The 22,279-nt window shown below is 45.0% G+C and overlaps 1 protein-coding gene across 6 annotated transcripts in view; it reads right to left on the bottom strand.

The window, feature by feature from the left end:
• Positions 1-21,608, bottom strand: part of BDKRB2 (bradykinin receptor B2) — a 46,301-nt gene extending 24,693 nt beyond the window's left edge. For all 6 annotated transcript variants that reach the window (XM_073349583.1, XM_073349588.1, XM_073349584.1 and 3 more), the window contains exon 1: positions 21,504-21,608. The gene's annotated coding sequence lies outside the window, so the exon portion shown is untranslated. The remainder of the gene's footprint in view (positions 1-21,503) is intronic.
• Positions 21,609-22,279: the final 671 nt, after the last annotated feature.

Raw genomic sequence — 22,279 nt, 5'->3', positions numbered from 1 at the left:
ACGCGACAGTTTGTTTACCTGCCGTGTCCGCAGGTTCGGCCGATCGTGGCTCCCAGTGCCCGCGGTTCGCTGCTCCAGGCCAATGGGACCTGCTGGAAGCGGCGGCCAGTGTGTCCCTCAGCCCGCGCTTCTTCCAGCAGCTCCCATTGGCCTGGAGCAGCGAACCGCTACCACTGGGAGCCGCGATTGGCCGAACCTGCGGATGCGGCAGGTAAACAAACCAGCCCAGCCCACCAGGGGCTTTCCTTGCACAAGTGGCAGAACAAATTTGGGAACCACTGCGCTAGGGCTACCTTACAGCAGCTAACCTGGTGCAGAATGGCTACAGGGCAAGCATAACTCCCTGCTCCAAGGAATACCCTTGGTGAAAGGGCTTCTACACCGGATCCAGAACTGTCTCCACCAACTGTGCAGTATGTTGGTAGCAGGCACAGGCGTAGGGGGTGTTTGGGGATGGGGGCAGAAAGGAGGCTACTCTGCTGCTGGAGAGGACATGGCTGAGGCAATTCTGCACCATTGTAATAGCCTGAATAGGAGAAACAAGCTGCCTCCCTCTGTCCCTAAATTTGCTTCGTCACAGAGATGGATCAGCCCCGCTATGCCTGTAAGTGGCTGTATTATGTTGCCCATACTGCTCCTAGCTACACATTCTTTATGTGCCTTTGTGGTGGATACCTGTGGTGTCGATCTGTACGGCTGTGATTTAGTCATGGAGGTCTGTGGCTTCCAAAGACCTCCTTGACTTCAGCCAGCGCTGGCTGGGAGCTGCAGGGGTCCCAGTCAGCGGCGCAGAGGGGCTAAGACAGGCTGCCTGCCTGTCCTGGCTTCGTGCTGCGCCCTGGAAGTGGACAGCAGGTCCGGCTCCTGGTGGGGGGGCAGGAGGTTCTGCGGTGCATGCTGCTCTCGCCTGCGGTTCCCGGCCAATGGGAGTGCGGAGCTGGCGCTTGGGCAGCTTGCAGAGCCCCGTGGCCCCCCTGCCTAGCAGCCGGACCTGCTGGCTGCTTCCAGGGCGCAGCCAGGACAGGTAGGGACTAGCCTGTCTTAGCTCCACAGCACACTGACCGGACCTTTAGCAGCCCGTTCGACGGTGCTGACCAGAGCCACCAGGGTCTCTTTTCCACTGGGTGTTCCGGTTGAAAGCTGGACTGCTGGTCACCCTAGTGGTGCGGGCCCCTGGAGCTCTCAGCCTGCCCGCAGCTGCCCAGGCTCCCCATTTTGCCATGGATATTTTTAGTAAAAGTCAGGGACTGGTCACGGGCTTCCATGAATTATTGCCCACGACCTGTCTGTGACTTTTAATAAAAATATCCGTGACAAAATCTTCGCCGTATCGATCCGTCCTCAGAACACTGCGACTGTGTGCTGCCCACAGCTTTTCCCTCAGGAAGGCCCCACCCAAATCTTTGGGCTCACAGGGAGTAGTAACTCAGCCATGGTAGGGACTTCCTTTCGCTCTGATTGTTGTTTTCGTTCAATTGAATAAGTCATTTTAGACTGAAAGTGTTTTCATCCTGACCAAGGACATGGGAGGAGGGAGGAAGTCTGCAAGGTGGCAAAAAAAATCCTGGCAGCTACCGGGCGATGACTAGCCTGCCCACACCCAACCTGCAGGAGCAGAAGTGGTGCTGCCTATTGCTTGGCTGGCCCTTAAGTCACTCTTAGGATGAGAGTGAGATATCCCAGGTGTACTGTGCCTAAGGAAAATTCTACACCACGCTTCAGGTTGACTGGCCCCCTGCTCCCCACAGACACAGGAGGAGGTGATGGTGTGAAAAATGAAGAAGTAATTTGCGGACCACTAGTTTCCTGTCCCCACATCCAGAAGATCACAAACACAAGGGAAGGGAGGCTGAGGCTGTGGGGGAGGGGGCAGCCTGGGGGGAATAGGCAGGCAAATCCTGCTTAGTGTTCAGGGTGAAAATTGTGAAATATGACCGTTTTGGATACGTTTTCGGGATGGGTGAACTAAAACCAAATTTTGCATCAACCGCCCCCCCCCCCCCGGTGAACTAAAGCCACAATTTTGTGCGTCCCTAGCTGAAAAGCATGACACAAACTAAATTAATTATTATGTACTTCATAAGTAGCTAGAAAACCCTACAGTGTCTCACTCACATGCCTTTTCGCCCAAGGACTTGTGCCCTGTGTTTGGCTCATTGCTGAGAGAGATGGTTAGCCATTAATATAATGTTTCCTTTCCAGTAGCTGGCTCGCTGTCTAGCTACACAGTGTCTTTATAATCACATTGTTCTGCTAACCATAGTGTGTGGGAAGCAAAGGTCAGTGCACATTTTCACGTCTCCAACAGAGCAGCGGGGGAGAAACAAAACACTTCTTGAAGAAAAAAAATTAAAAAGAGTTTTGGCATCAGGATGCTCCGCACAGACTTCCTCTTCTTTGCATGTGACAAGTGTTTGCCTGGGAAGTCCAAGCCAGAGCGGTAACTAGGCATATGTGTGCCTGGGACGAGCAAGTATATTTGCGTCCCCTACCAGAGGCCACATGCCCCCCCCCCCATATTTTTTGGTTGCATCCGCCCAACCCAGACAGAGTAGGTGGCTAGGTGGCCGCCTGAAGTGAGTCGGGGGTGGAGGTGGTGCCCCCACCCTGAGCCCCGCCACGTGGGGCTGGCTCCATAGGCAGAATTTGACTTCTGTATTTGGGGGGCATAGGGCTTAATAAAAATGTTTACGGCTAGAGAATATGGCTGTTAGACACACCAGTGTGTATACATGATGTGGTTGTACATTCACACAATCAGAACAGAACAGAGCTAATGTGGTATGATGTATCTGACACACAAACACCCCCTGACCCTTCCTCCTGTTCTTTATACATAGCACCAGAATGGCACTTCATATCTCCAAGGTGTTTTATAAATACCTAATTAATTCTCATAACCTCTCTGGAAGTAGGCAAATTTCCCTATCCCTAATTTACAGATGGGGAAACTGAGGCACACAGGCTCATTGGCCTTCCAAAGGCCAAGAGACATCGGTATCTGAGGCAGGATTAAAACTAAGGAGTGGATGGCTCCGAACACCAGGCCTGGCCCTTCTCCCTGCACCATCTCCTCCTAAGCACATACTCCACATATGGAGTTGTGTGCATGTTCTAAACACATTTGATAACAGCTCTTTGATCATTATTCCCGAAGAGGGGGAAAGGGTCAGTTCATTTCTGATTCAACTCCACCTGTGCCACTGGAGAAGGCTCCTTCTTCACCCCCCATTCAAAGGAGTTTGCATTTGCAATTCCTGCATTATTTCCTCTGGCTACATTAGAGTCACTAGTATTTTACTCATCATGACATATAAGTCACCAAAAGAGCCCTGCATGAGTCTTTATTCAGTGCTTCCCATTCCTTCCCTCCTCAATAAAAATATAAGCCTCTACTCCCTAGTTTATGGTGCCCTTACCAGTCAGCTAACTCCGTGCAGCAGTTAGTGCTGAAAGTACCTAATAGCATGTCATGCTCACACTGGAGCTTCACTGGAGGGAAAGCAAAACCCAAAGGAAAGGACAGAAAAATGAAAATCAGTGGCTGAAAGTTCTTGAGACATTCACCTTCTGAAAGCAGCTGCAACAAGTGGTATTTCTTTATTCTCCATGCCAGGGCAGAGGCGTTATATAGCAGTTGAGCTACATACACAACTCCACTTAAAACTCATCAATTAGCACGGTGGTAGTGCCTTCTTTTGGCTCTCCCTTCTGTCAGACTGCACATAAAATACACTGTAACTCTTAGTGCAATTTAGCTCCTCTCTGGTAGCAGCAGAAATGAAGCTCTTTTCCCTGGGTGGGAGCTTTACGGCTCTCCTGACTAGGCAGAGTGTGATGGTCTAATGGCCAAACAACTTTTGCCGGTGTCTCTTTCTCTGCACATTGAATATTTCATGGAGCGATCTGACTTTTGGATGAACTGGCTGTAAGCACTTTGCTAGTGGTACCATGTGGACACTGTGCCGGCCCCTAATAGATGAGGCTGGAATTCACTTCATCCCTTGCCTACCATCACTACAGCCAGATAGAGGCGCCATTGATGGTGGCTGCAACAATGCTGCACACTTTTACACATCACTAATACATTTTCACACATGACTTGTGCACAGCTCCAGTTCCTCAAGGGAAATCTGCTTGTCACTATTAGCCAAGGCAGGCTCGTGTCTAAAAGCTCTAAGGACTTGTCTACACTACAGAGTTTGGTCGATGCAGGTTATGCCGATGTACAGCCACTGCTGTAATTAAACCTCTGTTGCATATCCACACTATGCTCTTTGTGTCAGTGGAGCGCATCCACAATAGCCGCTTTTGCATTGACTGAGAGCAGCGCACTGTGAGTAGCTATGCCACTGTGCAACTGGCCGCAGGGTGCTTTGGGAGGGTTTGCAATGCCTCATGGAGGCAGGTACAGCATCACATGATGCAGGTTTGTCAATCCCATCATTCAATGGGCATCCTCATAGATTGTCAGCTGCTTTTCAACTGCCCTGGTAACCTGCAACTCAGTTATCTCTGTCAGAAAGCATGGAGCCTGCACTGCTGTTAAGTACTGTGCTGTGTGTTATGAACACAAGGCTGTAAGAGGAACCCAACGGGGGGCTATATTAACACTGAGCCACAGTAATGTGCGTTGCTGTAGTGTGCAGAGCCTGGCATTGTTGGTTTGCACCATGCTATGAACCTTGTAATGCTTGCTGGGTGTGTGACTGAAAAGTAACACTTTTTAAAGTAGCACTTGGTAATATGACCAAACTGGCATTGCTGAACACTAACAAAAGAAGCCCGCAGAAGTGTGTGTATGTGGGGAGTGTGTGACAGGGAGTGTGTTTGTGTGTGTGTGTGTGTGTGTGTTGGGGAGAGTGAGTGTGTCAGCACCCTGTCTCTTTAAGTTCAGACACCAGCCGGAAGCAACCAATCCTGCAGCAGAAGCTTTTGCACATACTGTTGGTGTTTCCCTGTTCCCACACCCCAGCTCAGTAAAGAATGGTACACCGGTGGCGGGAGGGGAGCACCCCAACATCAGCCCCTGGCTCTGCACAGCACAGCACGTGTATGCTCTTTCCCCCGTACCCCACAACAGCCTGTCCTGCCTGCCTGCTGCTGTGGTCCCAGTGCTGGGGAGAGCAGGATTCCGCGTTAATGTTTTGATTCTGTTTCCCTCCGAGTTCTCCCACAGATCAAGGAGAGCCACCTCCTCCGCTGTAGTCCAGGCAGGAATGTGTTTGCTGGCATGCTCAGCTGGGCAGTAGCTATGTGAACTCTTCACGCTGAGCAGTTTCGAAGCTTCCTGGGGCTTTGAAAGGGGTGCATGTCTGTATAGCTGGTTGCAGGGCAGCGGAGTTCAAAACAGTGAGCAGAGCAGTCATGTTGGGCATTGTGGGATACCTCCCACAGGCCAGTTATGGCGATGTAATGAGCGCAGTGTGTACACTGATGCTTTGTCGATCTAACTTTCTAGCCACAAAAAGCGCTACACCTCTTGTTGAGGTGGTTTAATTTTCTCAGCAAAGCAGGCGGGTTTTGTCGGCCAGAGGAGCATTGTAGTGTGTACACCTCCACTGCTTTGATGACGAAAGCTGCCATTTGCTGACAAAACTGTGTAGTGTAGACAAGGCCTAAGTATCTAAGAATGGCTGCCCATTGTGCCTGGAATCTCATCATCTCTTCTCTCAGGGTCACAGTCTTCATCAGTTCTCATCACACAGGCAGCTGATTTCTTTAGTCCTCACTGATCCTGGGACTGGTCAGTCCCTGGTGCAAGTTAGAGCAGTCTGATGGATGTTATAACTTATGTTCAGCTGGCTGCAACCCCAGCCGCCGATGCCACGGTGCAGAGATAATCCAGCCAAAGCCCTTTTTTTTCCCCACTAAGACCCATGCTGGCAGCTCTATGGAACCTGAGGATTCCACCCAGGCACAAGGAACCTGCTGCGCTGGGCATCACAAAATGGGGAAGAGATGGCCAGCCCTCTGTGGAGATAGAGGTGGTTAGGGACTATTTAGAAAAGCTGGACGTGCACAAGTCCATGGGGCCGGACGAGTTGCATCCGAGAGTGCTGAAGGAATTGGCGGCTGTGATTGCAGAGCCATTGGCCATTATCTTTGAAAACTCGTGGCGAAACGGGGAAGTCCCGGATGACTGGAAAAAGGCTAATGTAGTGCCAATCTTTAAAAAAGGGAAGAAGGAGGATCCTGGGAACTACAGGCCAGTCAGCCTCACTTCAGTCCCTGGAAAAATCATGGAGCAGGTCCTCAAAGAATCAATCCTGAAGCACTTGCATGAGAGGAAAGTGATCAGGAACAGCCAGCATGGATTCACCAAGGGAAGGTCATGCCTGACTAATCTAATCGCCTTTTATGATGAGATTACTGGTTCTGTGGATGAAGGGAAAGCAGTGGATGTATTGTTTCTTGACTTTAGCAAAGCTTTTGACACGGTCTCCCACAGTATTCTTGTCACCAAGTTAAGGAAGTATGGGCTGGATGAATGCACTACAAGGTGGGTAGAAAGCTGGCTAGATTGTCGGGCTCAACGGGTAGTGATCAATGGCTCCATACCTAGTTGGCAGCCGGTATCAAGTGGAGTACCCCAAGGGTCGGTCCTGGGGCCGGTTTTGTTCAATATCTTCATAAATGATCTGGAGGATGGTGTGGATTGCACTCTCAGCAAATTTGCGGATGATACTAAACTGGGAGGAGTGGTAGATACGCTGGAGGGCAGGGATAGGATTCAGAAAGACCTAGACAAATTGGAGGATTGGGCCAAAAGAAATCTGATGAGGTTCAATAAGGATAAGTGCAGGGTCCTGCACTTAGGATGGAAGAATCCAATGCACCGCTACAGACTAGGGACCGAATGGCTAGGCAGCAGTTCTGCGGAAAAGGACCTAGGGGTGACAGTGGACGAGAAGCTGGATATGAGTCAGCAGTGTGCCCTTGTTGCCAAGAAGGCCAATGGCATTTTGGAATGTATAAGTAGGGGCATAGCGAGCAGATCGAGGGACGTGATCGTTCCCCTCTATTCGACATTGGTGAGGCCTCATCTGGAGTACTGTGTCCAGTTTTGGGCCCCACACTTCAAGAAGGATGTGGATAAATTGGAGAGAGTCCAGCAAAGGGCAACAAAAATGATTAGGGGACTGGAACACATGACTTATGAGGAGAGGCTGAGGGAGCTGGGATTGTTTAGCCTGCAGAAGAGAAGAATGAGGGGGGATTTGATAGCTGCTTTCAACTACCTGAAAGGGGGTTCCAAAGAGGATGGCTCTAGACTGTTCTCAATGGTAGCAGATGACAGAACGAGGAGTAATGGTCTCAAGTTGCAGTGGGGGAGGTTTAGATTGGATATTAGGAAAAACTTTTTCACTAAGAGGGTGGTGAAACACTGGAATGCGTTACCTAGGGAGGTGGTAGAATCTCCTTCCTTAGAGGTTTTTAAGGTCAGGCTTGACAAAGCCCTGGCTGGGATGATTTAACTGGGAATTGGTCCTGCTTTGAGCAGGGGGTTGGACTAGATGACCTTCTGGGGTCCCTTCCAACCCTGATATTCTATGATTCTATGATAACCCTCAGGGGCATTGCAGCTAGAGTGGAGGCCAGAAACTGGCCCTCTCTGTAAAATAATAATTAATAATGCATTGTACTCTTACAACACCTTCCTTCCAAGGATATGTGCCTAGGCTTACTTGGTCCTTCCTCACTGCAGGGAGCTGGACTTCTCAAGGTCCCTTCTAGCCCAACATTTCTGTGATTCTATGACAACTCATTCACTGAGTGAGCCAGCACTTTTTAATAGTGTACAATAATAAGACAATAGTTTAAGCTAGAAAATGACGGTGAGGGTGAATGTACTATTGTCAGTTGAAACTACAATGGCAATTTCAGGCTGCCAGAACTTAATTAGCCAAGACAGAATTTGTCCTGTACAGTACACTTAATATTGCTATCTTAGGCTATGGCTACAAAAGGGAGTGATAAAAGGGTGACAAAAAGGAGTTTGACTCCCACCTTTTGGTAGCTGCACTGTATTTTTCCCCCCTTCTCCTGTATCTTTTCCAGCATTTTGGGAATAAACTGTGTTTTTGTGGTGGTGGTGTTAGCAGAAGTTGAGGATTTGCAGGTCAGCTTCCTATTGAAAGAGAAATCAGTGATGCAGACTATGGGTATATTCTGAGTACAATTTGTTTATTTTTACCCTATATATATCAGTCCTTGTACAGAGGTGGTCACCAACAGCATGTAGACTCATAGACGTTAAGGTCAGAAGGGACCACTGTAATCATCTAGTCTGACCTCCTGCACATTGCAGGCCACAGAACTAGGGATATAAATATCATTTTTAAAAGTACCCGTTTATACTATTAAAATTATATCGGTTAACTGTTTAATGGTTAACAAGTTCACAGTCCACCCCTGGCGTTGGGGGGAGGGCCCACGGCCCACCCTGCTGTCTCTCCTCAGAGGTGGAGTACAGTGGGCTGGAGGATCATTTGCATGTGCATGGCTGGGCGCTTCATGACTTGCTCTGATCCCACCCCTTGCTCTCCCAGTTACTAGGCACTGCCTAGTGCAGCTAGTTGGTGGATCGCTGCTAGGAAAGCAGTGGTGCCAGGGCAGATCCAAGTGTTCTGGCAGATCCAGTGGTTCCCAGGCAGACTCACCACTGCAGCCAGCTGCAAGAGAAGCAGAGATGGAGGGGTTGCCAGGCTTCCCCCAGCGGTGCCCTCTCTGCCAGGCATGGGCTGATCCAGTGGTGCCCCGAGCGGCAAGAGTGCTGCAAGCTCCAGCGCCCCTCGGGTATTGCTGCAGCGTTTTCAATGTGCACATTAGGTATTACAATGTCATGAAATTATTTTACCAGTCCGTTGTAAACGTTAACTGCAATATATTGGGGGAATTACAGACCAATCAGCTTAACTTCTGCTCCCAGAAAGATAATGGAACAAATAATTAAGCAACCAATTTGCAAACACCCTAGAAGATAATAAGGTGATAAGTAACAGTCAGCATGGATTTTTCAAGAACAAATCATGTCAAAACAACCTGATAGCTTTCCTTGACAGGGTAACAAGCCTTGTGGATAGTGGGGAAGCAGTAGACATGGTACATCGTGCCTTTAGTAAAGCTTTCGATACTCTCTCACATAACACTAAACTGGGAGGAGTGGTAGATACGCTGGAGGGTAGGGATAGGATACAGAGGGACCTAGACAAATTGGAGGATTGGGCCAAAAGAAATCTGATGAGGTTCAACAAGGACAAGTGCAGAGTCCTGCACTTAGGACGGAAGAATCCAATGCACCGCTACAGGCTAGGGACTGAATGGCTCGGCAGCAGTTCTGCAGAAAAGGACCTAGGGGTTACAGTGGACGAGAAGCTGGATACGAGTCAACAGTGTGCCGTTGTTGCCAAGAAGGCCAATGGCATTTTGGGATGTGTAAGTAGGGGCATTGCCAGCAGACCGAGGGACGTGATCGTTCCCCTCTATTCGACATTGGTGAGGCCTCATCTGGAGTACTGTGTCCAGTTTTGGGCCCCACACTACGAGAAGGATGTGGAAAAATTGGAAAGAGTCCAGCGGAGGGCAACAAAAATGATTAGGGGACTGGAACTAACTTATGAGGAGAGGCTGAGGGAAGTGGGGATGTTTAGTCTTCAGAAGAGAAGAACGAGGGGGGATTTGATAGCTGCTTTCAACTACCTGAAAGGGGGTTCCAAAGAGGATGGCTCTAGACTGTTCTCAGTGTTGGCAGATGACAGAACAAGGAGTAATGGTCTCAAGTTGCAGTGGGGGAGATTTAGGTTGGATATTAGGAAAAACTTTTTCACTAGGAGAGTGGTGAAACACTGGAATGCGTTACCTAGGGAGGTGGTGGAATCTCCTTCCTTAGAAGTTTTTAAGGTCAGGCTTAACAAAGCCCTGGCTGGGATGATTTAGTCAGGGATCGGTCCTGCTTTGAGCAGGGGGTTGGACTAGATGACCTCCTGAGGTCCCTTCCAGCCCTGATATTCTATGATTCTATGACCTTCTCATAAACAAACTAAGGAAGTGCAACCTAAATGGAGCTACTAGAAGGTGGGTGCAAAACTGGTTGGAAAACCATTCCCAGACAGTAGTTATCAGTGGTTCACAGTCATGCTGGAAAGATGAGTGGGGTCCCGCAGGGATCAGTTCTGGGTCCGGTTCTGTTCAATATTTTCATCAATGATTTAGATAATGGCATAGAGAGTATACTTATAAAGTTTGCGGACAGTACCAAGCTGGGAGGGGTTGCAAGTGCTTTGGAGGATAGGATTAAAATTCAAAATGATCTGGACAAACTGGAGAAATAGTCTGAAGTAATAAGATGAAATTCAATAAGGACAAATGCAAAGTACTCTATTTAGGAAAGAAGAGTCAGTTGCACACATACAAAATGGGAAATGACTGCCTAGGAAGGAGTACTGCGGCAAGAGATCTGGGGGTCATAGTGGACCATAAGCTAAATATGAGTCAACAGTGTAACACTGTTGCAAAAAAAGCGAACATCATTCTGGGATGTACTAGCAGGAGTGTTGTAATCAAGACACGAGAAGTAATTCTTCTGCTCTACTCCACATTGATTAGGCCTCAACTGGAGTATTGTGTCCAGTTCTGGGCACTACATTTCAGGAAAGATGTGGACAAATTGGAGAGAGTCCAGAGAAGAGAGACAAAAATGATTAAAGGTCTAGAAAACATGACCTTTGAGGGAAGATTGAAAAAAATTGGGTTTGTTTAACCTGGAAAAGAGAAGACTGAGAGGGGACATGATAACCGTTTTCAAGTACGTAAAAGGCTTTACAAGGAGGAGGAAGAAAAACTGTTTTTCTTAAGCTCTGTGGCTAGGACAAGAAGCTTAAATTGCAGCAAGGGAGGTTTAGGTTGGACATTAGGAAAAAACTTCCTAACTGTCAGGGTGGTTAAGCACTGGAATAAATTGCCTAGGGAGGTTGTGGAATCTCCATCACTGGAGATTTTTAAGAGCAGGTGAGATAAACACTTGTCAGGCATGGTCTAGATCAGTGTTTCCCAACTTGGGATGCCGCTTGTTCAGGGAAAGCCCCTGGCGGGCTGGGCCGGTTTGTTTACCTGCCGCATCCACAAGTTCGGCTGATCGTGGCTCCCAGTGGCCGCGGTTCGCTGCTCCAGGCCAATGGGAGCTGTGGAAGGGGCGCGGGCTGAGGGACGCACTGGCTACCGCTTCCAGCAGGTCCCATTGGCCTGGAGCAGCGAACCGCGGGCACTGGGAGCCGCGATTGGCCGAACCTGCGGCTGCGGTAGGTAAACAAACCGGCCCGGCCCACCAGGGGCTTTCCCTGCACAAGTGGCGGAACAAGTTTGGGAAACACTGCTCTAGATCATACTTAGTCCTGCCATGAGTGCAGGGGAGTGGACTAGATGACCTCTCGAGGTCCCTTCTGTCCCTGTTGTCTTGATATTACAGGGCATCCCATGCCTCTCATCTTTATAAAGCCTTTCTGGGAGTGTACCCTTCTTAGAGACAGACCCTGGGCCTCATTCTGCTGAAGACTCCACTCCTGTGACTCCACTACTCTGAGACTGGGTCTCTGGCTTCAGCATCTCTGGTTCTCAGTATGGCTCCTTCAGTGGGTCCAGATGAGTTGGGACTCCAGTTCAAGACTTCCCCTCTTAGGAGCTCTGCAACTGAGAGCTGTTTGCAGTGACACAGGACAGCCTCTTCAAAACAAGATGTTCTTTATCAGTCCACAGGACAATACTATTCAGGAACACTGGGTTAAAATGGTAAAGAAAAGCGTAAATGCACAACTCTCCTGTAATCCGTCAGCATCGTCTTGGATGATTAGGAGGGTCCCTCCTTGCACTGCCTGGAAGACAGATTCCTGCCTGCAGCCAGCCTCCCTGGCCCTGCCCAACAGTTATTGGATGGGATTACATTCTTCTGTTCTGTGAGCAAGTCTTTTAACAGGTCAGTTCTTTCTCTGTAGTTGCATTCATGACTTTTTTCACTTGTACTCTCCTCCCTTCCCTCCTCCTTGGGTTTAGGCAGGGCAGGAGCTGTGTTTATACAGGTAATCACCCACCATATTCTAAAAAGTTCTCTTGCCCAGCAGCCATTAAAAGTTAATGGTCCAGTCATGGGTCTCCATGGTATCTGTAAGGTAGTTGTAGTCACAGGTTGACAGTTCTTGAGTGTTCATTCACACAAACCCAGACATGCCAAAATGACACACACTCAGTGAGAAATTTCTGGAAAGAAGTCTGCTTCTTGAGACCAAGCAGATAACACTACAAAAGTGAATGAGCAAACTGAATGACACACAATTTTCATAATAAAGAAATTTCCCACATTTTCCACAGTGGCAAAATATCCCATTTGAAAACTTTCTTTTAGCAAGAAACACAGACATGCTGCAGAGTGTCCGGATGGAGTTTTTTGAATGTAGAAAAAGTAGAAAGTAGAAAAAGAGAGAATATGAGCTCTGGGACACAGGACAGGGTAAACCAGGCTGAGAAACAAGCAAGTAGAGGGGAGAATGCTGGGCTTGGGAAGGGAGAGAGAGATTTTTAATGTTCAGAGACGGGTTTATGACACAGTATGGACCAGGATCCAGATCTGAATTATGAACATCCCAAAATTTGGATCTGGGGTTTTGGTTTGGCCCAGTATAAAACACAACTTTGGTCCTTAGCTACGTTTAGAGTTCAAACACCCTGAAAGTTCAGCAATGCCTAGATCTGGTATTTAAAATCAAGCCTATTTTAATTTATTTTCCCCTGTACATGATGAGAACTCATTCATTCCATCCTAAAAACATGTTTAAAACTTCAATTTAATTAATGTACAATGGAATCTATATATACAGTGAGCTTAGCAGCAGATAAGCTCCTTGTTATGTGCCGCAGAATGAAACCCCCTCATATTTAACAGCATTGCAATGAGCATAGTGAAACTGTGGGTTGAATGACTGTATAGTGGGAGAAAATGACTTATTGGGTGGGGAGTCTCACTACATTTCACTAAAAAGCGAATATTTCTAAAGCACTGAATGAAACATCTAACCAAGTATTTTTAGCCAAACATCATACACCTCTCCTCCCTCTAGCTCAGGGAAGCAGGTCCATTGCTGAGCCAAAGGGCTGGGATTTCTTGGTTGTAAGGTATTCAATTTACAGAAAAACAGGCACAATTATGTGTGGGAAATTTTCACTCTTTTCTTCAGATGAATGATGTAAATGGAAGCTTTGTCCAACATGCCTCTACAAGCTCCTTTTGTTACCATATCTATATTTCAGTGTACAGCATCCTAAACATGCAAGAACAGCTTTGATGCCTGACTCACTCTGACTTTGCATTAAACTATGATGGTATAAAACCAGGCCTTTCCACTCTGAAAATGAACTGGCAACTCACAATTTAAAAAGAAAAGAAAAGCACCATTTGGAAAGTTTTTCAGTTTTAAAACATTGCCTTAGCTCTTGTGAAATCCTAGCCTGGTTTCTTCCACACTTAAAAGCCTAAGAAACCCCTTTCCCTTACGGTATTTATCACAGATCTCTGCAAACAATCCCAGAGCAGTAGGGTGCTTGTTTATCTGTCAGTGTCTCTATTTGCCAGCTGGACATTTTATTATTGTCTAGAAGAAGGAAAATAAAAGATTAAAAGATCCATGTCCAAACATGGGAAAGGAAATGAATTAGCAAACCAGATTTGATCCTAATAAAAGAAGATATCAGAATTGTCTGATGAAAATAATTCCTGATTTCTTTTTACCAAGGAGGATGGTTTCTTGGGGGCCAGGAAATAAATAGTACAGCTGCCTGCAGCACCCCATTGCATTGCGTTAACTCAAGAGATGGCTACAGGGCAGGGCTCCATGCTGATGCAGCTGATGCATGGCAGTATAATTTACCTTCCTATTAAGATGCCACATAATTCTCTGCTTATGCAGCATATATCCACATGGAGGCCATTTACCTCAGTTTGTCCACTTGCCACTTCACCTTCCTTTCCCAGGCCTGTGTCATTTGCTGTCTTGTTCCCCCAGAAAAAGGATTTTGGTGTGTTTCCATGCTGTCCTTACTAGGACAGAATGGGACGTAGCAAGAAACAGACCCTTGAGGACAGTAACAAGGAGAGCAGCCTGTGCAAAGGACCGTCCATCTGCAGGGTTTGAATGTAGAACCTTCATCACTGAAAGCATGAGTTTAGAAATATGGAATATGTTTTTAATGGTGAGAATAATTAACCATTGGAACAATTTACCAAGAGTAGTGGTGGATGCTGCATCACTGACAATTTTTAAATCAAGGTGAGATGTTTTTCTATAAGGTCTGTTCTAGGAATTATTTTGGAGAAGTTCTATGGCATGTGTTATACAGGAGGTCAAATTAGATGATCACAATTGTCCCTTCTGGCCTTTGAACCTATGAACCTACAGCCCAGGGATTCATAGATTTTAAGGCCATTAAAGTACCATTAGATCATCTAGTCGGATCTTCTTGCATAACAGAAGCCATAGAACTGTACCTAGTAATTCCTGCATCTAGTCCAAGAACTAATAGTTGAATTAAAGCATGTCTCTTTGTATTGTCTTCCCCATCTCACAGTACTGTTTAGCTGTGGTAACAATTAGTGATGGGCCAGCTACATGGATTTCTGATCCTTCCTGGCCAGGCAAGGAATACAGTAAGAAGAGCTGTCAAGGTACCTTCCCGACTCTGAACTCTAGGGTACAGATGTGGGGACCTGCATGAAAGACCCCCTAAGCTTATTCTTACCAGCTTAGGCTAAAAACTTCCCCAAGGTACAAGCTTTGCCTTATCCTTGAACAGTATGCTGCCACCACCAAGCGTTTTAAACAAAGAACAGGGAAAGAGACCACTTGGAGACGTCTTCCCCCACAATATCCCCCCAAGCCCTACACCCCTTTCCTGGGGAAGGCTTGATAATAATCCTCACCAGTTGGTACAGGTGAACACAGACCCAAACCCTTGGATCTTAAGAACAATGAAAAATCAAGAAGAAGAATTTTAATTAAAGAAAAGGTAAAAGAATCACCTCTGTAAAATCAGGATGGTAAATACCTTACAGGATAATCAGATTCAAAACATAGAGAATCCCTCTAGGCAAAACCTTAAGTTACAAAAAGACTCAAAAACAGGAATACACATTCCCTCCAGCACAGCTTATTTTACAAGCCATTAAACAAAAGAAAATCTAACGTATTTTCTAGCTAGATTACTTACTAACTATACAGAAGTTGTAAGGCTTGCATTCCTGTTCTGTTCCCGGCAAAAGCATCACACAGACAGACCAACCCTTTGTTCCCCCACTCCAGATTTGAAAGAATCTTGTCCCCTCATTGGCCATTTTGGGTCAGGTGCCAGCGGGGTTACCTTAGCTTCTTAACCCTTTACAGGTAAAAGGATTTTGCCTCTGGCCAGGAGGGATTTTATAGCACTGTATACAGAAATTTGGTTACCTTTTCCTTTATATTTATGACAAGAGCCTATGTCACCATATCGCTTGTGCTGAAACATCTTCTGTACAAGTTTTGCTGGCTTAGCTGAGCCCTCGTTTCTGGGAATGCTGTCCCCAGATAGCAGGAGAATGGAGTTATAACATAAACTGGCAACCATCCATTTCTAGTAAACAGATTCCTGGGACCAAATCTCCAGCTTGTAAATGTCATAACTCAACTAAAGTTGATGGAATTATGCCCATTTATACTAGATGATGATCTGGCCCCGGTGGTAATTGCATCAGTTGGGAATCTTTCTATCTTTACACTTTGATGGTATTTGGATTAGGCCCTAAGTGGACATTTTGAAGGCATTGCCGTTTCTTTTTTTTCATAGGGTAAGGTTTATCATTAGCCATTAGCATTAGCGGAGAAAAGTGAGCCGGGATGAGGTGGAGTATTATTACTTCTCAGCATGCCTGTTTTTCCAGGATCAGATCATACCCTGGAGGGAAGTTTCTTCCCTTTGCCTTTATACAATGTAATTTCCCACTCCCAGCATAGTATGCTCTCCCTGAGAAGGACCAAGAAAGTGTTTTCTGATGGGAAATCACATTGAATAAAAGCAAAAGGAATGGGATTCCAGAGGGACCAACCGAGGTAAGCAGGAAGATGGGACCATCGCTCTTCCTCCTTATAGCACTCTTCACTCTGCCAGTGCAGAAAAAGGGCCCAGGAAAATACCTATGGCCCGCTGCTCCCTCAGCTACCCAGGTGCAAGTCCCATTAAAGTCAAAAGAAGCTGGGCTGCTTGCCGTGACACTTTCTCTTCTCCTGAGGCTATCTGTAACCTTGGAGGTACCTCTCAGAAGAAACCCTTGACTGCATGTTGACAGTCCCACTATCTGAAATTAACCAGGGCCTCATTCTGTCCTCAGTTGCAGCCATGTGACACTATTGAGATTAATTGGTTTGCATAAGCGTGAAAGCTGAACATTGTGCAGAGTAGGCAGCATCAGAGGGTCCATACGCCTGAACAATCAGATCAAGGGTATTTTAAAGAAAAATAACCCCCTAGAACTCAGTTGAGGAGTCAGAATATTGAAAGGATATAAAATGTACACAGTGCTGAAAGCAAGCTAAACTCATCACTATGAGGAAATTACTCGGTACGTAAGGAAAATCATTCTCAACATATATTTGTCTTAAACCCTCAAAACCTGTGTTAGCACAACAGTAAGGCTATGTGATGCAACAGGGGTCCTTGTGCAGGGACTCAAGGAGAGAGGATTCAATCTGGGCCCAAAACATTCCACTCAGGTTTGGGATCTGGCAACTTTGCAGCTAAATCTTGTACCTCAACATTTTGTAATTTGCCCATTCCGTTATCAGCCTGATATCTAAAATGTCCCCCTCTTAGCAGGTAACTTTGCACTCCCTGGCTGTCTGGATTTACCTGTTATCTTTCATCATATGCTTAGATTGTAGTCTTCTATTTCGGCCCAGTCTACATCTAAAAGTCAGGTTGATTTAGCCACGTCAGTCCGGTGTGTGAAAAAAACCACCTACTCCTGACTGACATAGCTATGCCGACCTAGCCCCCAATGTAGACACAGCTGTGTCGATGGAAAAAATGCTTGTGTTAATCAATCTACCATCATGAGGGAAGGTAGTTTTCCTACAGTGGGGGGGGGGAAACCCTTCCATCAGCATGGGCTGCATCCACATAACAGGGTTATGCCAGCATAGCTATGGTGATGTGGCTATGGTGTCTGCCTAATGTAGACATACCCTTAAACTGTAAGCTCTTAGCCATTGTTCTGTATTTGTACAGCACCTAATGCAATAGGATCTGAGTCCATGACTAGCACTCCTAGGAGCTACTCCAATACACATAAATAAGAAGGATACTACGGTGCTGTGATGACATTTCACTGCTTGCCAGTGTATGTGTTGTAACATCTAGAAACCATGGGGCTGCACACACAGCAGAATAATGCTCCCTTAAATTCCCTTTCTTTATCTTTGCCCCTAGAATGTGAATGGGACGTACATACACATGGGTGGGATATATATATGCAGATGTGTGACGCTGAGTTCAGGGAGCCATGAAGTGCTGAGATCTAAATCTGCTTCTCCCACTAATTTGTTGTGTGACAATGGACAAGCCATTTAATCTCTCTGGGCCAAGATCATAAGTGGGCAGTTCTGGTCTCCCATGTTTAAGAAGGATGAATTCAAACTGGAACAGGTACACAGAAGGGCTACTAGGATGATCTGAGGAATGGAAAACCTGTCTTATGAAAGGAGACTCAAAGAGCTTGGCCTGTTTAGCCTAACCAAAAGAATCCTGAGGGGAGATACGATTGATCTCTATAAATATATCAGAGGGATAAATACCAGGGAGGGAGAGGAATTATTTAAGCTCAGTACCAATGTGGACACAGGAACAAATGGTTATAAACTGGCCATCAGGAAGTTTAGACTTGAAATTAGACGAAGGTTTCTAACCATCAGAGGAGTGAAATTCTGGAATAGCCTTCCAAGGGGAGCAGTGGACGCAAAAGACATATCTGGCTTAAAGACAAAGCTTGATAAATTTATGGAGGGGATGGTATGATGGGATAGCCTAATTTTGGCAATTAATTGATCTTTGAGTATTAGCAGTGAATATGCCCAATGGCCTGTGATGGGATGTTAGATGGGGTGGGATCTGAGTTACTACAGAGAATTTTTTCCTGGGTATCTGGCTGGTGAGTCTTGCCCACATGCTCAGGGTTTAGCTGATCGCCATATTTGGGGTCGGGAAGGAATTTTCCTCCAGGGCAGATTGGCAGAGGCCTGGGGGGTTTTTGCCTTTCTCTGCAGCGCGGGGCACGGGTCACTTTCTGGAGGATTCTCTGCACCTTGAAGTCTTTAAACCACGAGTTGAGGACTTCAATAGCTCAGACATAGGTCAGGAGTTTGTTATAGGAGTGGGTGAGCGAGATTCTGTGGCCTGCGTTGTGCAGGAGGTTAGACTAGATGATCATTATGGTCCCTTCTGACCTTAAAGTCTATGAGTGGGTGCAACTCCTATTTACTGCTGTGGGAGTTGCACATGTTAAATATGGGCTGAATTTGGTTCTCAGGTTCCACCTGTGGGGAGAAATCATACTTTTTAAACTATCTCCTCACACAGGGCTTGTTCTATTTGTAAAAGTGCTTAAAGGTGGAGCTATCTTTTCAGTCATGCTGCGGCTCCAGCCTACCCTTTTTAAAGTGTTATTTGCATGCATAGTTGCATAGCAGTTGCAGTCAGGTAGTTAGACACATAGGTTCCTCTTTGTGCCTGCAATTCAACATCGGGAACAAATATTGCAAATGCAATAGGGAGGCAGATCAGCCCTTTGAAAACCTAGCTCTGTGTATCTGTCTAGGGAGAGATTTTTCAAAGACACACAGGGCAGTCAAGGTGAGATTTTCAAAAGCACTGACTGAAGTATAGGGCTGGTCAAACTTCTTTTTTTATTGAAAACTGAATTTTTGACAAAATGAAAATTTTTACTTAAAACATTTGTTTTCCTTGAATTGTCAATTTATTCTTCTTATTATGTTATTTTTGATTATTTTATGTGGGGGCAAATAACCTCCCCCCCCCTTTTTTTTTTAGTTTTCAGCAGCTTTTTGGACTAATTTTTTTCATTTTTGACTTTTGGTTGCTGAAAATTGAAAATTTGTAGAGTATTTGTATTTTTGACAAGATTCAAAATTTTGCCACTGAAAATGTGTACCAAAATGAATTTAAAAAACAAATCTTTGTTTTCCGACCAGCTCAGCATAGGAACACAAGACCCATTGATTTAGGATTTGTGCCCCTAAATCACTTAGAAAATCTCTCCTTCATTTTCAATCCCTTTAACTGTAATTTGTGCCTTTGAAGATTCTCCCCTTACAATCTATCTCATAATGTTTTATTTTAAGACTAGATTGGTGGAAACGGACACAAACTCTTTACAGGTTTCAGAGTAACAGCCGTGTTAGTCTGTATTCACAAAAAGAAAAGGAGTACTTGTGGCACCTTAGAGACTAACCAATTTATTTGAGCATGAGCTTTCGTGAGCTACAGCTCACTTCATCGGATGCATACCGTGGAAACTGCAGGAAACTCTTTACAGGCACTATACTGATACCTTACAAAACTCCTGTTGCTTTTTGCCTGAGGAAGGACTTCAGATATATAGTGCTGAGAGTATCTTAAAGTTATGGCCCACATTACTGGTGAGCTCCTCCAATCAAGAACCCGCACTGGTGATGTCTGGATTGTGGAGTGTTCAGGTAGCGCTGACTAAATTCAAATCCTGTTTTAGCATGCATTGGGCTCATTGTAAAACCCCTGGACATTTTTCTGGGGGCTGCCTCTTCTTCTTCAGTTGTTCTAAAGTCCTGTCCAGGAATTTGGCCACATCTATTCCTGGATCTTTCTCTTCCCTTCTGTATAGTCTGTATAGTTCTAAACTTTACAATAATGAAGACAAGTAAACCTGGGCAAGTAAACAATTAAACAAGTAAACAAGTAAACAATTAGACAAGTTAACCTGGACAAGTAAACAATTCTCAGTTAGGAAGAAACTCTCATTTAAACATCTTTCTCTCTTTCATCTGCAAATTTCCACAGAGAGAAGACAACAATAACAATAACAACAGAAATCATATTATTGATATGACTTGCTATCCCAATACTTTCAAAATGGCATGCTGGAATATGAGACTTTGGGGTATTATGGAGTGTAAACAGAAATTTTTCTAACATATTCTGTATTTTAGCCTTAAAATATATCATTGTTAAAAATAATAATATCCAACAATGTAGTAAAAAGAAATTCAAACTTGGGGATCCTAGTGACAAACTATTTGAATTCCCCTGTCCTGGTGTTCTGCTGTTGTATAACTATTGTTATAATGCTGCAACTTCTCTAAAAGTCACCGAGTGCGGCACCAGGAGTGACTTAAAATGTCCAGCATATATTGTGACATTGTTACCTGCTCTTTCTGCCATATCTTCCTAGAAATAACTCCAACTCTAAGCTTCTTTTATTATCATCAGCTTACAAGTCACATTTTTTTTGACAAATTAAACTTTTCCTTTACTATAATATAAAGCAAGGTGTAATTTTTAATAAGAAGCTTGATAATGTTTAAAAGTAAACTTGAACTCTGTCAACTTTGGTGTACATTGAACATTTTAGATTTTCATATTTATCTTCCGTTATTTATTAAGCACAGATAATAAAGCTCAGGAATGCAAGATACACATAAAAAGACAGTCCCTGCCCCACAAAGCTCACAATCCAAATAACAAGCACAGAAGACAAGACACCCGTAAAGGACACAAAAGAGAGAGTTCACTCAGTATGTTTTCTCTACGGTTTGTTTGGCAATCTCTCACTGAAAACAAACTAGGAAGTTTGTGGTCTGAATTATTTTGCACTTTTGTGAGACACAGTAAGTAACCTTTGGTTACAACTAATGCTTTGCCCTCTGACATGTAGTGTAGTCACTTGGCAACTGAAATTCCACTGGGTCAGTTTTCAGAGTAGCAGCCGTGTTAGTCTGTAGCCGCAAAAAGAAAAGGAGGACTTGTGGCACCTTAGCGACTAACAAATTTATTTGAGCATAAGCATCCGATGAAGTGACCTGTAGCTCACGAAAGCTTATGCTTGAATAAATTTGTTAGTCTCTAACGTGCCACAAGTACTCCTTTTCTTTTCACTGGGTCAGTGACACGTTAGCTGCTGTTAAGGGGTGACATTCTGGGCTGCAAATCCCATTAATCATCAAAACTACAAAATATAGAGTCTAACAGTAAAACAAAATTTGAAGCAATAATCATAATTAATAATAACCCTCCCTTGAAGCATAATCTGGTTTGTAACTGAAACATAAACAGAGGGAAAAAAATCAAGGAATTTGTCTGAGGAAGAAAAGAAAAATTGTGGTGAATTTGAATAATTGAGGGCTTTTCATATTTGCTTAAAGAGAAGCAGGAACACGTACCTTCACGCCAAATACACCTCAGAGGAGGCAAACGCTGGTAAAGAGAGAGATTTCTCAGTGGATAGGCAGGCTCTGGCTGCTGTATGAACGAATCCAACTTCTGGTTTTCTGCTCAACTCTAGACAGAATAAGCTCATCCCACTGTTCATGACATCAGACTCCTGGATTATTTCCCCCCCCACACACACACACAATCTCCTCCAAGAACAAAGTTTGGCAGCTGTTTTCAATATGAGGTCACTGATACTTAACTAAACCTTGTGAATAATACACATCAAGCTAAAATCTCAGCCTGATATGGAAGAAAAATTCCTCTCCCTTCCTGCCTCCATCAGTTTAGGCTTGATCCTGTGTGGTGCAGAGTGCTTTCTTAATCCTGTTGTTTTCGCTGGGAATTGAAGGTGCTCAGCTATAGAGCTGGTCAGGAATTTTTCTGGCAAAATGTTTTTTTCACTGGAAAATGCTGATCCATCAAACTTGAAACTTTTTGCGGGAAAGGATCAGGTTCGACAAATTTTTCTACTAATTTTTTTTTTGAAAATTCCAGTTTTCTGCTTCAAAATGACTTTTGGTTTTGCAATTTAAGCAAATTATATTTTAAAAAATCAAATCTGAAAATGTAATGTTTTGATTGACCCAAACCAATTTTATTTTTTAGTTTGCAAAATTTTTGAGATTTTGACTTTTCATACTGATTTGGGACAGAAACTTTTCTCAAAATCTTAAAAATGTTCCTGGGAAAGGCAAATCATTTTCCACCCAGCTGTACTGATTGC

This window comes from Lepidochelys kempii, chromosome 6 (assembly GCF_965140265.1).
Source record: "Lepidochelys kempii isolate rLepKem1 chromosome 6, rLepKem1.hap2, whole genome shotgun sequence".
Lineage (NCBI taxonomy): Eukaryota > Metazoa > Chordata > Testudines > Cheloniidae > Lepidochelys > Lepidochelys kempii.
The sequence above is the reverse complement of the archived record's forward strand: the minus strand, read 5'-3'. Positions and strand labels throughout refer to the sequence as shown.